The 12,417-nt window shown below is 37.5% G+C and overlaps 1 protein-coding gene across 3 annotated transcripts in view; it reads right to left on the bottom strand.

Annotated features, from left to right (window-relative positions):
• The window catches only part of LOC138315727 (L-fucose kinase-like), a 63,409-nt gene that overhangs the window by 36,854 nt on the left and 14,138 nt on the right, over positions 1 to 12,417 (bottom strand). Inside the window, exon 1 of one of the 3 annotated variants that reach the window (XM_069256967.1) lies at positions 1,016 to 1,588. The exons of 1 other annotated variant lie outside the window; for it this stretch is intronic. The gene's annotated coding sequence lies outside the window, so the exon portion shown is untranslated. Of the gene's footprint in view, positions 1 to 1,015; positions 1,589 to 12,417 lie in introns of those variants that run through there. One more of the 3 variants, XM_069256969.1, reaches the window with a different exon arrangement.

Genomic DNA, 12,417 nt, shown 5'->3' on the forward strand with positions numbered 1-12,417 from the left:
TTTTACATATTTCTTTCTTAAATCATGATAATTAATACATATTAAAATAAAATGATATTCGTCTTCCACATCTAAATTGCAACCAGGGCACAATCTTTGTTCTCTAGCAGTATTGGTATATCTGCCTGTTTCGATGGCCAAATTATGAGCAGATAGACGAAATTTAGATAAGACAATTCGGTATTTCGGAGGTATATATTTGGTCAAATAGTATTGTATAGTAAAATGATTCACATGATATACATGTATAAAGTCTTATTCTTATTATTGAATTGCAATATGTTGCAAATTGGTAAGGGCATTTGCATGCACACAAATAATTCCTCTAAGCAACCTAATGAGTAAAATTTGAAATTCTAATTATGCTAGCAAGAAGTTTGAGAATCATAGCTTCAAATTATTGACACATAAAAGTGCATTGCATGGGATATGTGTGTATAATTGGTAAATGTTTGATATGATTTCAAAGCATTGCAGTTGTCACAATATGGGGAAACGGGGAAAAAAGATACATATATTATCTTTTACAATGCTGATGTCCTTGGTTGTGCTTGATTTACTCTTTCTCCAGCATTGCTTTGTATGCTTTGAAAGTAAGCCTCATCAAATTAAAGTTTAGTGTATCTAGCTAAAGTGTCCCATAAACAATGGGGTGGCAACACTATTGGTCACTGCATCGCAAGCTCAATAAATAAAGGGGTAGGGGAGGGGTGGAGCTCTGTCACTGCCCTTTAAATAAACCCATTACTGGCCCCTGGCTTAAAGAGGAATTATAATTGTGTATACAATTCATTTTATATAATCTCATTGAATTCGGAAAAAAACGTAACTTATCAATATGCCTGTGATATGTCTACCTATTATAATATAATCTGGTTGTCTCTATGTAAACGTTTACACGCGAATAGGATAAGGGGTTGCATGATAAGTACATGTATCTTGCAATCTATAACGTTACATGCATGGGTTGCTATAAAATTGAGACTGTATTTATACACAATAAATATAATGATACCTTTTGTTTAGATGCTTATTTCACAAACCGTGGTCAGCTGGTAACATACACCGCTATGTCAGCATGTGCAACTTCACACGCGTGCGTTTGTTTACCTTATTTGTAATAGATAGGAGAGTTCCGTATTTCGTCATAGAGTTGTCGTTCTTACCCCATTAATGGAGATGGCCGATCAAACGAGTTGGATCAAACCGCACGTTGATTCTATTACCTTTTTTTTTTTACTTTGTGTTTTATTTTTTTTATTTAGAGAATCGTTATTTTACATCATTTTGTCCGGAATGCTGAAGCTCACTCACAATAAATTTTGAAACATCGTTTAAATCTGAAAACTGTTTCCATCTTGTTAATTCCAATTGATTTAGATACCGCTTTACAGTCGTTTTAAAGCTACAATATACTCCCGTACTCACGTGCATCCACATAATTCCCATGTTCATTTTAGAATAGGTTCTGATTACCATTTTACACACAATTTATAAGAAGCAATTTTTTTCTTTGCTTTTATCTATACTGTTGCTAATATAACCCTTGAGTATCTATACTTCCTAACAAATCCATTGATGTACAATGAATTTTATTTAAACGTTAGCGTTGCTGCTTATGACACTTTATCAATTGTATGAAAGTTTCGCCTAATAACGCGAAAGTTTCACGTAATAACGCCAAAAGTTTCGCTTAAAAACGCGATTTTTTTTCTTCTACCAAAATAAGCCCAATCGGATTTCGTAACATCATGATATAAAAAAAATCTAACAAAAATTTCTGCTTTTAAATATTCTTATTAGACTAGCTATTTTTTATGAAAGTGATTTTTTTGACGGCTATAAAAATGGGACGTTATGGATTTCGCCGTTACTACTGTGTACAACTGTGGAGATTGCAGCGGAGGCCTCGCTCATGCATATCTTTAATTAGATGATTTTCAAGAATCTAGAGAAATGTTTGTCATTTTGGGGCTTATTCGTCTTAATGACTGCACTTTGTATACAGTAGATGTGCAGGATGATTTTAAGAGGAAAATTATCGCTCTTTCTAACGGTAGTAACCGCGTTTTTATGAAGATGTGCTAGAAATGTGTTTTTATATCTGCTAAATGTAGGCGGGTTAGAAATTTTGAGTCTAAGAGCTTGCCACCATTCTCGTATGTACATGTAGTATGTAGAGTGTATTTTTTATCGTTTTTTTTATGTAGACCTCTAAAAATTCCTAAAATGGTCTAAGGGCACTCTGGTGGGTCCATGATTATATAATCTTTAACAAATTCTCAGATCCCTGTGATTGAATTGAATTCTGTTAGTCACTCAGACACTCACATATATGTATAGGACTTCAAAATGTTATACAAAGTAGGAGCAGTCGTATGTTGAAATTCAACTAATTGAAATGAATTCTGACTCAAGTGTTAGTCACTTAGACACTCACAATAAATTCGTCTCTGCTTTAAATATTTTAAAAATAAATCTTTGATTCTTTACAATGATTGGGAAAGTGGGAAGGGGTAGTGCTTTGTACTGTATGTCTCGCTTCTGTCACACACCGCTAAATATAGGCCCAACCGAATCACAATCTCAAAATATCACGACACGAGGACGATTGTTATGTAAGTGAGGACGCAGAGTCTAAGTAAGTAGTGTGCATTTACATTTTACCCGTTGCAATACTTATAAAGTGCAAGTATGGGAATACTATATTTTGTCCTTTGCCCAAATATGGAGTGGACCGGCATGTTAATAAGTCCATGGCGCATTAATATTGCGCACATTCAAATTCACGTGCAAGTCACGGACAGAGGCAAACCTGATCATTTTGTTGAGACAGACCGACACGGAAACTGCCTACAGGAGATTAGTGGTGAGATATAGAGTTCGGTTGCCTTGATATTCATATCGAATTTGATGTTTTAAATTATACTGACACATATTACATTGTATGATACATGCAGGCACTAAACCACAATGTCCAAGACTGACCATCCTCGTCGTTCATTTTACAATACCCCTGCTCGATTCGTTCTGAAAAGCGGCTACTGGCGTACGCCGGTCACGTGACCGGGCGACGACCGGGCGATCTGGCAAAACAAGCATAACCGGCGTATTCCATCATGGCGAACATTTTTTCAGAGCTTTAGTTATATTTTAAGTTTTACATCAAACACAATCAAAGACTGAATTTAAGTTGATTAATGCGTATTTGGAAAAAAGCGATATTGCCAATAAGAAATTTAGCATTCAAATATTCGTATTTTTCATTACCGGGCCAAGAACTTTAAGAAATTCATAAATCATTAGAGTTTAATATTAATAGGCCACCATGACTGGCTAATGTTATTGTTTTGTTGTTCGCCTATTGGAAAATGAACCCCCCCCCCTCTTAGTTTTTATTCATCATGCGTGCTACTCTGTATAATATACACGTGTATGTTGTTTTATTCCAAAAGAAAAAATATAAGAAATTGCATCAAACTGCATTAATCTCTTGTGTTGAAATAGAAAACATATGTGATGGCCTATTTCGGCCATGTCGCATTGTCGCTCCTCACAAAATCGCTCCGTGCGTTCCGATAGTAATCCACATTTGATGCAATGTATGATGCATTGTAATTTGTGTTGTATATATAATAAGACATAATTTTCTAGCATTACAGCTTGGAATTTAATTTCACATCACAAGACAGTACGCGAAGCAACAGTGAGATAATGCGCGGAGTGACATAGCAACAAAAATACACTGTCGGAGTGTCGGTGCGACAAATTTTATTTTCTCGCTAATGCGACAGAGCGACATGATTGTTTTATCGCACAGTCGCGTGATATCGGCAAGGTTTTTTGTCGCTCCAAGCACTGTCGCTCCTTGCATTGTTGCAATTAGCCACACACCAATCATTATTTATTCTAACTAAAATTCAGCACTGAAGCACTGGTTAGTAAAGCATGAGTTATCTTACTAGTAACAAACTGGGTTTAAACTGATACCCTCGTGTGGCAATGTTTATTTCTTACTACATGTCACCAGTAGAATTCTTTATCTCATGTCATGATATAGGAATTAACAGAATGCCCGTACAATCATATTCACTTTTGAGCATTCTTTCTGAATTATGTATTTACAATGTACATGTAGGTATAATACTGTACACATAAATCTATTTTCTTATGTTACACTCTGAATTACATGTGTTTGACGAAAACGATTCATTAAATGTGTTGTTTTCGAAAGTGTAAATCTTAAATCTGTTTTTAATGTTATTGATAAGCAGTCCAAGAGAAGTCATTGAAATTTAATATACTTGGAATAAAACATTCAATTTTTATATACATTATATTTACAAATTTTATTATAATCACACTAATAGAATGAATATACACAGGCATTTGATATAAAACGCTGTGACACCGTATGTATTACATTATATAGAGAAAAAATATCTATAGAGCCAAACGCCTGGGGTACATACATCTAAGTCTATACATCACCGCTCGTTTCGATGTATTCGCTTCATAAATGGATATCTACATACCTTAGCGTATCAAAAGAGGTTTCAATTCCTGTCCGTTAATGAATACAACAAGAAAATCACAATGTTTGGAGAATTTATGTCTGAACGGAATGAGTTTTGCTTAAAGAGAGTTTCGACAACAAATATCTAACCCTCATTCCGCCATCTTGCGCCGGTATTAGCCGGTGAATCAAAACCGGCTGATCCGGCGTACGCCGTTCGCGCCACCGGCGCATTTTTTCTTTGAATCGAGTGACTTAGCCGCCTCGCCGGGTCGCCGGCGGCCGCCCGCTCTTGACGAATCGAGCAGGGGTAATGAAGACACCGCCGCGCGCGAGAGTCTTGATCGCTTTTTGGTAAAAGGTTTTCTTAGTAAAGAAAATGCCTATATTCGCCGAGTTAGCTATAGTAAGGATGAGCCGCCTTTAGTGATCTTATACTCGGAAATGCAGATGACTGATTTAAAAACTGCATGCAATAAAAAATGGCGCTATATTGGGTATTGACACGATCTGGAATCTCGGCCCATGCTATGTGACCTTTAATGGTATATAAAAACCCCAATTTAGTCAGAAATAGTCAACCTAACTCGCCGATAATGCTCGGTCCTGCCTTTCTTCATTGGGATTCCAGCTATGACACGTACAGTTACTTTCTAATTGACTTTGCGTATGAACTTGATCTGGATTCACACACTTGCGATCTAGTAATAGGATTTAACGGAAACAAAGAAATTGTTCAAGCGATTGAACGATGGTTTCCTGCAGCCATACTAACCCTTTGTACACTCCATGTTCGAGGGAAAATATCCAGACTTTTAACAGCAAATGGGATAAAGGGCGGAGAAAAGTCCACGATCATGTTGTCCATTTTTGGTGATGAGGGACTCGCCAATGTCGACAGCATGGAAAGGTTCGATTCAACCTCACAAGAGATTGAAGATATGCATGGTCCCCGTATTGGACAATGCTGGTTAGAAGAGATTCTTCCAACCATTCGAAACAAAGTGGTCGAGGTCAGACTGCGTAGTAAGCATGTGATTCCAAAAGGGTGGAAGAACAACAATTGCAAGTCCATGAATCAATGTATCAAGATGTTGGGCAACTGGAAAGAGTGGGATGTTGCAGACCTGATCAAACGTCTGGATACCATACAGAAGATACAGTACCTGCATATACGTAGATCTCTGTTCGGCATTGGAAAGTATGCCTTGGCGGAACATACACAACACTTAACACTGCATCATTATGTGTGGGACAAGATGTCGCCCTCCCATAAAACAATGAAAGTCGAGCAGTTTTTAAACTATGAGATGAGAAAACCGGAGCTGTTGGCTGCTTCACAAGCATCCGCGGCCGCGCAAAAAGCCAGGAACACAAAAACGTGTTGGAAGTCGGGCGGATGCATACAGCCCTGGTTCTGCAAAACAAGCCAAAGAGTGAGAAAGAAGTACCGATGAAACATGTCTATAGTGCTGAACATTATATCAGGTATGCCAAGGGTATTGAAAAGGAACCATCATCAGGATTTTGTTGTGCCAAAGTTTTGAAGCAACACAGTATGCTGATCGATTCGTATACAATGCATCACAATTCGCGTGTCTACAGGACGCGATTCATGTTCAGGAAAGCTGATTAAAGGTAGGTTTCGCCCAATGAAATATAATGACTACGAAATTGAAATTTATCCTATACAGATATAATCTTCAGATCATTTTCAATGCATACAGCGAACAATATGGGCGGTCAGTTGCCTAGCTTGACCAGGAAAATACTTCTCTAAAAATAGAGCGAAGTAAAGCTTTACATAGAACATGGCGTATTTTTTCCAAGACGAGGCCACAGCAACAAACGGAAGCGTGCAACAAAATGTCAGATAGAAGTGACAGTCTTGCCACGGCATATTTTGTTAAAAAACAACAACAACAAATCGAAGTGCGAGGGACTGTTTATACATATCATATAATCTAAAACACTTCATGTTACTTACATACGCTCGCTAACTTTGTACACCAAATATACATGTAGTTAGTCTGCGGCTGTTTGTGCGCTGGCATATGTGTTGAAATTTAACTCACCACGTGCAATGCCGTTACACGAGTCCCAACAGATCCCGGCAAGTTCCGCTTGAGATGTGGCTTCTGTTTCTTCTATTGCTACATGTCATCTCTGAATTTAAATCCCTATAGATATCCTAGGGTGCTACCGAATCCATTATAATTTCCTCCACTTTGTTTCCGATTCAGATATATTTTTTTCATCTCACACACTTTCGTTCAGCCATTTTGTTTACTTTAAGTGCGTGACAATGCGCATGCGCCAAACTTCGACAACGCAATCCATCGCAGCTTCATTTGCATATTATTTTGTCTGACGGACACCGTAATAAATCGAGGATTTCCTTCAATTTTGTATTCAAGACACATTTGTTCAATCTCAAACACATAAAGAAATTAAATTGAGATATTTTAATATGTTTTTTTCATCTTTTCTTCCGCTTATCGCATTTCACAAAAAATATTTATTTGGTTGGGCGAAACCTACCTTTAAAGGGACAATTCAGTCTAAGAGAACATTAAAATTTGTATATATATCAGATAAGACAAGTTCTAATGGAAATTAGATCTGTGATATGCCTGAAACGCCTATGGTGGTGACACGTGTGTGAAATATTCAATTTTGCTCGCTGTCCGCCATTACACACTGTGGTCGAACTTCTTGTATGCCGAACCCTGTCCCTTGCTCGTAAAGTAATGCAACTTTTGGCTAGAACTGCTCAAATCGCTCTGACAGTAGTGCGTTTACCTTATTAGGTGAATTGTCTTGCCTAAAAATCATTTTATCACCTTCTCAGTGGTTATGTAGTTCATTTGTTTAACGTGCGTGACTTTGGCTCGGGTATGGGTACAGAGTTAATATTGTACCTGCTTAATCGTATTGATCAACGATTCGATATTTCAACGATATTAATTAAAATACTTAACAATGTCGTGGAATTTGTCAATGTTTTACGTTATATGTTTCATAAGAAATGTAGAACAATACATTTGTGCTATATTTTGCTTATTGGTTATGTAAAAGAATTTGCCTGAGTGAATTGTCTCTTTAAACAAAACGTGCATCACATAGTAAATAAGGAAAGAAGTCCATGACGCGATTTAAGTTCCGGATACATTATTTCATTATCTTTTCATTATTATTATTTAGTGTGTCCATAGGACGGAATTAAGTTTGTAAAACTGATAAGTACACGCACATACATTAAGTGTAATATTCAATAAAAACTGTAAAGCACTAACCAGCACATGCAGTAAAAATTAATCTGTTTGAAAAACTCATAAATAGATCAGATACAACAACATATAGAGGACCTAATCCCTATTGAGATTCCTCCTCTAGACTCCTTTATATTCGGACGTCTGATAGATGTCTCTCGTCGGAATCCCTACTCGAGCCTTCTAAACTTTATTCTGGAAAATCAAGTCAGGTTGACCTACCTCTTGTAAGGGTCTATTACAGAAATAATCCAACTGCAGTGGTTCCCATACTAGCACACATCGCTATAGTGGAGATATTTTTCTCTCCATACGCACATATATTATTTAGTGACACATATTAAAAACAAAGAACCATCCCATATTGTAAACAATGTTATGTTCCATCGCTACTTTGAGCAGCCATTTTGAAAGTCCCTCTCTGTCATGTGACCGCTATAGTCTGTTTAATTAATAGAGGACCCTGAGTAGAACCACGTCCACGTTCGTAGGGTCTGGAAACATACTTATTAGAAATTGTATGGCTGAGAGTTCTACATAAACCCAGAAGATTTTGTTTTAAAAGTTACCAAAGTTTTAGTGTAAGTTTCTGAAATAGGATTTCAAATAACTTGTGTACCTGCAGGACAGGGTTCAAGTTCCGGATAGATTTTATCATCAATGAATGTGTTAGTAATTGCTTTCAACTAATATTAAATAAGTTTTTTTTAAACTATATAATGTGTCCACAGGGAAGGTTTCAATTTCAGGATAGCTGATTTGTATTGATAGGTTCACAATAAAATAATGAGTGTTAAAAATAAAGCGAACAAAGATTTTCCGATAGCTTCGTTTTTAAACAAAAGAAAAAGCCAGCTTGTGTGTCCACAGGAGGATTCAAGTTCAAGATACATGTAGATGGTTTTTATGGTTTTTGATAGGCCGATTTTAAAATGAAAATGTAATTATCAATAAAAACGGAACAATGACGCCATTCAAGTCTAGAATAATACAGGTTTTCAAACCAATAAAACAAGGACAATTTATGTGCCCGCAGGACGGGATTCAAGATCAAGATACATTTGGTGTTTTTTATGATTTTTATTAGGCCGATTTTAAAATAAAATAATGTAATTATCAATAAAAAGACGAACAAGAACGCGATTTAAGTTCGTGATAGCTTTGGATTTTCAAACGAATTAAAAAAGAACAACTTGTGTGCCCGCAGGACGGGATTCAAGAAAAGATAGATGATTTTTAATATGCCAATTTTACATTAAAATATTGACTTTTCTATGAAAACGGAGCATGGACGCGATTCAAGTTCAGGAAAACTTGGGGTTTTCAATCAAATAAAAAAAAACAATTTGTGTGCCCGCAGGACGGGATTCAAGTTTAAGATAGATGATTTTTAATATGTCAATTTTACAATAAAATATTGACTTTTCTATGAAAACGGACAAAGATGCATTTTAAATTAAGAATAGCTTAGGGTTTTCAAACAAAGAACAACTTGTGTGCCCTCAGGACGGGATTCAAGTTAAAAATAGATGATTTTAATATGCCAATTTTACAATAAAATATTGACCTACTATGAAAACGGAGCGAGGACGCGATTCAAGTTCAGGATAGCTTAAGGTTTTCAAACAAATTAAAAAGAACAACTTGTGTGCCCGCAGGACGGGATTCAAGTTAAAAATAGATGATTTTAATATGCCAATTTTACAATAAAATATTGACCTACTATGAAAACGGAGCGAGGACGCGATTCAAGTTCAGGATAGCTTAAGGTTTTCAAACAAATTAAAAAGAACAACTTGTGTGCCCGCAGGACGGGATTCAAGTTAAAAATAGATGATTTTGATATGCCAATTTTACAATAAAATATTGACCTACTATGAAAACGGAGCGAGGACGCGATTCAAGTTCAGGATAGCTTAAGGTTTTCAAACAAATTAAAAAGAACAACTTGTGTGCCCGCAGGACGGGATTCAAGTTAAAAATAGATGATTTTTAATATGTCAATTTTACAATAAAATATTGACCTACTATGAAAACGGAGCAAGGACGCGATTCAAGTTCAGGATAGCTTCAAATTAAAAAGAACAACTTGTGTGCCCGCAGGACGGGATTCAAGTTAAAAATGGATGATTTTAATATGTCAATTTTACAATAAAATATTGACCTACTATGAAAACTGAGCGAGGACGCGATTCAAGTTCATGATAGCTTAGGGTTTTCGAACAAATAAAAAAGAACAACTTGTGTGCCCGCAGGACGGGATTCAAGTAAAGATAGATGATTTTTAATATGCCAATTTTACAATAAAATATTGACCTACTATGAAAACGGAGCAAGGACGCGATTCAAGTTCCGGATAGCTTAGGGTTTTCAAACAAACAAAAAGAACAACTTGTGTGCCCGCAGGACGGGATTCAAGTTAAAGATAGATGATTTTTAATATGTCAATTTTACAATAAAATATTGACCTACTATGAAAACACATGGAAGTTTAATGTCTTACGAACAAATTTCATAGGAGTTAAAAACAAATGGAAAATTACAAATCTTATGTGCCACAGGACGGGAACAACTGATAAGGACATACTTTTATTTTATTAATTTTTGAATCATATCTTTATAATTATGGTTTTTGATAGAAACTAGAAAACATAACGCAATACATATAAACAATAAAACACCTAGTGAACCCCAGGAGTTACGGAGACATGGTTTGATATTATCATTTTAGTTAATCAAATCATTATGATTCGGGAAAACAAGACAAAACTTATGTCTGCGGGACGGGACTCGGGTTTGTAAATATTAGATACACCAACATATAAAAGGACCCTGAGTAGAACCACGTCCACGTTCGTAGGGTCTGGAAACATACTTGTAAGTATGGCTGAGAGTTCTACATAAACCCACAAGTTTTTCTTAACTTCCCTCCATATTTTGTTACATATATGTTTATGGTAATTAAACGACGGGAAATAACTCTAGTGAACAACATTAAACTTTATTTTACAAAATTATACTGTAGCTACATTGTATCTTTCTTATTTTCAGTCTTTTTTCACGTATTAAAAGATATATAGTAGATTTAAAGGGCCACTACCTTTCCGAAAAGGCTTTTAATTTTTAGCTCACCTGGCCCGAAGGGCCAGTGAGCTTATGTCATGGCGCGGCGTCCGTCGTCCGTCGTCCGTCGTCCGTCCGTCCGTCTGTCTGTCCGTCAACATTTCCTTTAAATCGCTACTAGTCATAGAGTTCTGCATGGATTGTGACCAAATTTGGCCACAAACATCCTTGGGGGAAGGGGAACAGAACTTGTATAAATTTTGGCTCTGAGCCCCTGGGGGCAGGAGGGGCGGGGCCCAATAGGGGAAATAAAGGTAAATCCTATAAATCGCTACTAGTCATAGAGTTCTGCATGGATTGTAACCAAATTTGGCCACAAGCATCCTTGGGGGAAGGGGAACAGAACTTGTATAAATTTTGGCTCTGAGCCCCCGGGGGCAGGAGGGGCGGGGCCCAATAGGGGAAATAAAGGTAAATCCTATAAATCGCTACTTGTCCTAGAGTTCTGCATGGATTGTGACCAAATTTGGCCACAAACATCCTTAGGAGAAGGGGAACAGAACTTGTATAAATTTTGGCTCTGACCCCCCGGGGGCAGGAGGGGCGGGGCCCAATATAGGAAATAAAGGTAAATCCTATAAATCGCTACTAGTCATAGAGTTCTTCATGGATTGTAACCAAATTTGGCCACAAACATTCTTTGGGGAAGGGGAACAGAACTTGTATAAAATTTGGCTCTGACCCCCCGGGGGCAGGAGGGGCGGGGCCCAATAGGGGAAATAAAGGTAAATCCTATAAATCGCTACTAGTCATAGAGTTCTGCATGGATTGTAACCAAATTTGGCCACAAGCATCCTTGGGGAAGGGAAACAGAACTTGTATAGATTTTGGCTCTGAGCCCCCGGGGGCAGGAGGGGCGGGGCCCAATAGGGGAAATAAAGGTAAATCCTATAAATCACTACTAGTCATAGAGTTCTGCATGGATTGTAACCAAATTTGACCACAAACATTCTTTGGGGAAGGGGAACAGAACCTGTATAAATTTTGACTCTGACCCCCCGGGGGCAGGAGGGGCGGGGCCCAATATGGGAAATAAAGGTAAATCCTATAAATCGCTACTTGTCCTAGAGTTCTGCATGGATTGTGACCAAATTTGGCCACAAACATCCTTAGGAGAAGGGGAACAGAACTTGTATAAATTTTGGCTCTGACCCCCTGGGGGCAGGAGGGGCGGGGCCCAATATAGGAAATAAAGGTAAATCCTATAAATCGCTACTAGTCATAGAGTTCTTCATGGATTGTAACCAAATTTGGCCACAAACATTCTTTGGGGAAGGGGAACAGAACTTGTATAAAATTTGGCTCTGACCCCCCGGGGGCAGGAGGGGCGGGGCCCAATAGGGGAAATAAAGGTAAATCCTATAAATCGCTACTAGTCATAGAGTTCTGCATGGATTGTAACCAAATTTGGCCACAAGCATCCTTGGGGAAGGGAAACAGAACTTGTATAAATTTTGGCTCTGAGCCCCCGGGGGCAGGAGGGGCGGGGCCCAATAGGGGAAATAA

The sequence above is a fragment of the Argopecten irradians genome, chromosome 2, assembly GCF_041381155.1.
Source record: "Argopecten irradians isolate NY chromosome 2, Ai_NY, whole genome shotgun sequence".
Lineage (NCBI taxonomy): Eukaryota > Metazoa > Mollusca > Bivalvia > Pectinida > Pectinidae > Argopecten > Argopecten irradians.